The 4,956-nt window shown below is 42.2% G+C and overlaps 1 long non-coding RNA gene across 1 annotated transcript; it reads left to right on the top strand.

Annotated features, from left to right (window-relative positions):
- The first annotated feature begins 740 nt into the window (after nucleotides 1-740).
- LOC140257529 (uncharacterized) lies at nucleotides 741-3,939 on the top strand. Its single transcript, XR_011905047.1, has 3 exons — nucleotides 741-855; nucleotides 2,581-2,710; nucleotides 3,352-3,939. It is a non-coding gene; the product is annotated as an uncharacterized lncRNA (long non-coding RNA).
- The last annotated feature ends 1,017 nt before the right edge of the window (nucleotides 3,940-4,956 follow it).

The following is a 4,956-nucleotide window of genomic DNA, read 5'->3' as shown; positions in this document are numbered from 1 at the left end:
TGCTTGGCATAAAAACTGCAAGTGAGGTTTTCAGGACAGAAGATACAGTTGCAAGGAATTACTCCACACGTGTGCTCACAGCTTCTCAACTTAAGGAATCCGTTAAGCTGCCGTTTAGCTTTTTGTACTTTCTCTCCCAACAGTTTAGACTAGAAATGACCCATTTTATGAACTGCGCTTTTCAGGTTTGAACTCTTTAATACCTCACATAATGCTGGATGAGGAATTTTAACTCGCGGAGACCTCTGCAACAACAGGAACCAAAGTGTCTCCTTTCAGAATTTCCCTAGCCTGCTCAGAGCTTGAAGGAAATAAGCAAAACAAGCCTGAAATTGGGTTCGTTAATTTTTTGACAAGTTTTAACTAAGCACAGTGACAGGGAGCTTTGCGGGAGAAATTTTAGAAGCCCAGGCACTAAGGCATAATAAGCTGTCAGAGAAAAGATCAAGTAGCATTCTCTAATTCATCTAACCAACATCAATGTTCCAGCTAACAGTAGACAGTGTTAGCCAGATTCTTGCCCTTTTTATCTATGAAAAGCTACATTTATCAAAATAAGCAAAAAATGTGAGGTATGGAATGCAGTTCATTGGAGGGCAGGGCTTTATTGGTTGATTGGTAAATTGAAACACATGGAAAAGGGCTACATGTAGGAACACACTGCTGACTGTATTACTCATTTTTTATTGGTTAATCTCTAATAAGAACCAGCTGGTAATAAAGGACGGAGTTCATGGGAACCCACCCTTTGTTGAAAGCAAAGTTGGTGTCAATACTAGAAACACATGAGCACAAAGAAAACAGATGTAATTGGCTTCTGGAGGTCAGGTTATGTAAAGACCCCGGTGAACAGAGGTGAGGTTTTGGCTGCAGAGAATGACAGGCTAAAATAGCCATTATTTCTGTGTCTGTGAGTGTGTGTGTCTCAGGAGGGGGGTGGCAGTCACAGAGGGCTTTGTTTTGGGCAGGAATTGGGGCTCTGTGGTCTCCAGAAAACAGGGAGCTTCACCTGAAGCACTCACTTAACAAATCAGTGCAAATTGCTCTACAGGGAAGGAAACCTGCAGATTGCTCGTCAATTAAATCAACTCTGAGCTTTGTTAAAATCAATTGATTTTTGTTAGGAAAAATGGCAACGAGACCCACACTCTCCCCAACGTATCCTGTGATGTCTACAGCCCTGAAAATAGACTGGGGCTTCATCCTAACGTTAAACAGATGCTCCCATCGTTTCTTGCGCAATAATACCTACTTCTTTAAGCAGAACGTAAAGCTGTCTTGTTAAAGCTTTCAACTGATTCATAAAAGGGGCAGAGGGGAGTTTTCTGTATTTTTTTTCTGTGATAACAACAGTATAGATTACATTAAAAAATGTTCGCGTAGCAGGTTAAAAACATAAGGAAACAAAATGGCAATATCCTGGATTCTATCATCAGACTTTAATGAGGCATTGAATTAAGCTCTGGCTCTCTGCACAGAAGGCATCCTTTAAGAGGGAACCTCTGAGGGTTCCCTTAATTTGAATTACTTCATTCTTCTCAAAACACGATGCTACGCAAACAGCTCACGTGGGTACTGTGGGCAACAAGTGGATTTTCAGATACAGCCTTTATTTCAGCTTTATTTGCCAAAAATACTCGAGGCTGAGGGTTGCTTGGGAGGAGCCGTAACCACCCGAAACCCAAGCCCTGTAGGTGACATCTGAGCAGTCATGTGGTGGCAGCTCTGCCCTGCGGTTCGCACACTGTAATCCTCAGATTCAGGATTCTGTTTTGAATATTTGTGGTCTGGAGTTCAAACTTAATTTTCTTCAAACGTTCTCTAGCATTCGAGTCAAATGCACTCTTTCCTGCCTGCAAGCTTCTTCACTGGAGTACTGCTGGCAGGAAAGAGATAAATTGCTTGGTGCTTTGCAAAGCAAGTCCAGACAAGCTGTGCTCATAGAGAGGCGGTACCCAGCATGAAAAACTCATTGGAGAAGCTCAGTGATTGAAAAAAGAAAAGGAGTTTTGGGGTGATTGGATCTGAGCCTGTACTAATGTACTCTTCAGTCACCTGAAATAAGGGAGAAACGTGCCATCAACTGCATTTTAAAGTCAGCTTAAAGCCTTTCAAGAAGCAGTGCTTACAATAAATAAATAAATAAAGGCTGGGAAAGAATTCTTAACACAAAATTCAATAACATCCCTCTGCTTTCTCCAAGGTATTGCCTGAGTAACTGCAGCATTTATAAAAGGGATTCTAATGTGAAATGAATTTGCAGCTAATTCAACCTGTAGGCTAGTGACTCTGGGATTTCCTAGATAATACAATCCAGACAGTAATGTTGATGGATGTTAAAGACTTGCCTGTGTAACCGTTGTAAAGCTCTGTCATAAGAACAAATGAGGCATTATTGCTTTAACAAAAGTAATCCCACTGCACCAGTAAATTCTGCACTCTTTCAATATCACACCGTTATTAGTTACAGTGACTTAGCATTGTATCTTCCTTCAAAGAGGCAACAAGTTTTTCACCTCTGGATTTTCCATGCAAAAGGCTCTCTGCAAACCATTCTTTTTCCTTTTATTTTTAACGTAGAGTGAACTCAGCGTTGTGGCAGACGAGCTGGAAGAAATGTGGTCGGTGCATGACTGGTACTGGGGTCGCTGTGGTTACAAAAGCAGATGGTGGTTTTCATTGCTCCGAGTTCTGCTCCTGGCTCTGTGAGGTAGGTCAGAAGAGAACTAGCCTTAAACAGCTAAGAGAACATTATATGTTTGGAGGGCGCTGAATAAAAATGGTTTAGTGGCTGCATAGTTTCCTAAAGGCTTCTATTGAAGCCACAGATATTTGGCTAACCTGGGCTAGACTCTTTTCTACGCTCACCCCAGAGCTAATGTGTTTTATGGATTTTGATTCCTGGACCAAGCCTCACTGACAGCATTCCAGATTTCCATTTCTCTCTTTGCTCTTGAATAAAATGGCCAACCTGCCTTCTTCTTTCTTAGGCATCTGCACTCTCCAGCACTACCGGTTATTCTACCCATTGCCCACAGTATATTTCATTCAATGCTTTAGTCGTCTTGTCACGTATTTTATCATTCGTTCATCTTCCTCAGAGAGGAGGCTTTCAAAATAGTTGAACAAAAGCCAAAATAACTCTTGACTTTTCTTGGAGGGAAATATTGACCAGTGGTGGGGAAAAAAATCTACACTGAATTTGCACACGTTGTACTTACCAAGACTTGCTGTGATGTTACTGTTAAAACCTTCCTTTTGCTGATAATTTTAGCATTACAAATACATTTTTTTTCACATCCAGTGGCCTACGATCCTAATGCTTTCCCCCTTTCCTTTTTTCTTTCCTAGTAAACAGCCAATAGACCTGATCTTTCTGATCAAGCACCTACTGAGTGAATGAGAATCATAGAATGGTTTGAGTTGGAAGGAACCCTTAAAGGCCATCCGGTCCCACTCCTCTGTAATGAAAAGGGACACCCACAGCTCCATCAGATGCTCAGAGCCCTGTCCATACTGACCCTGGGTGTCCGCAGGGATGGGGTATCTACCATCTCTATGGGCAAATCCTGGGGGTGTTTTTTTTTTGCTCACTTATTCCTAATGCAAGCACTCTAGAAAAAGACCTATTCAAAGAACATTAAAAAGAGATAATCCAGCCCTATTTTTCCAGTTGCAGATTTTTCTAGAGTAAGAGATATACCAAGAGGTTTCAGTTACTTATATGAAATCCCAGCCCTTATCAGAGTCTGGGACAGGTTGTGTTCATGATGTGAAGAGCCACTCTCATGTTGTTTGCTGCTCCTTGGATACAATATTGTCTCATTGGGGAGGTTTTGTATGGCTTTGGGCTACTCTAAGAGACAGAAGAGACAGAGATGTATTCATTTCCTCAGCTCTCCTCCCTATGTCAGGGAGAACTTGACTGAGCCAAGAGAACATGGCCCTTGTTGTGAGCAACACTGTGGTTTACAAAATAAAACTAATGTTGGACTATCTAGGAAAAGTCACACTTATTATGAGCCTGTCTCAATCCTGCTTTGTGCCGAGGGATAGTGAGGGGAGGGCTGCAGAGGAATCCATGTGGGAAGGGGGACAGGTACCTGATCTCCTGTGATTAACATGACAAATGTCTTCCTGGCCTCTATCCATTTCCTTGTGGAGATGTGGCTTTAGTTGCGTTCAAAATGACCTACTTTTCACTGCTGGCCAGCATTTTGCTGCTGCCTTGTTATTGTTGGACTTATCTCCTCCATTTGGTGCTGCTGCACATGAGATCTCTGTCCTGTGGCAGATTGCTGGCCTCAAGTTGGAGTACAGGGTATCTCTGACTGCTCATGTGCTGATGGTGACAAAGCACTGCACCTTGAGCTATCCATCCTCTGGTGATCTCAGAAGGCTTTAAAGACTATTCTGTTCTATTCCATTCCATTCTATTTTCCCAGTGCTGTGCATAGTAGTTAAGCCCTATGCAGAGCTCCTGAATAAATAAGTATGCTTTGTGTGAAGGACGCTGCTATTCCTCTTAGAAACAACCTTAGTTTTTACTGCAGTGGCTCAGACAGGTGGCACCACGGAGCCTTTCTGCAGCCAGCATTTGTTGGGGGCTTGGACAGCCAATTTGGTGCATCCTGCTCAGATCAATGGGGGTCTTGATGTACTCTTAGAACAGGTTTGGGACTATGGGAGTTTGCATCTTGCTCAACATAGCCACGGATATTTGTGAACTTTGCACTGCAATAGCAGAGAGATAGAAAGCAGCAGAGAGTGTAGGCTCATTTAAGGTGTTACAAAGTCGTTAAGCCAGAAGCAGCCTCAGGTAACAAGGACGTTAGAGAATCATGATAGAATTACAAAACGTAACCCAGAGTGGGTAGATAAAGGATTATATTTAATGCTGATTTTTTTCTATTGGATGTGTAGTTTCCTATTTACTAGGGGAATAGTTCATTATTT

This window comes from Excalfactoria chinensis, chromosome 11 (assembly GCF_039878825.1).
Source record: "Excalfactoria chinensis isolate bCotChi1 chromosome 11, bCotChi1.hap2, whole genome shotgun sequence".
NCBI classification, from domain to species: domain Eukaryota; kingdom Metazoa; phylum Chordata; class Aves; order Galliformes; family Phasianidae; genus Excalfactoria; species Excalfactoria chinensis.
Note: the sequence above shows the minus strand (reverse complement) of the source record. Positions and strands in the feature narration are given on the sequence as shown.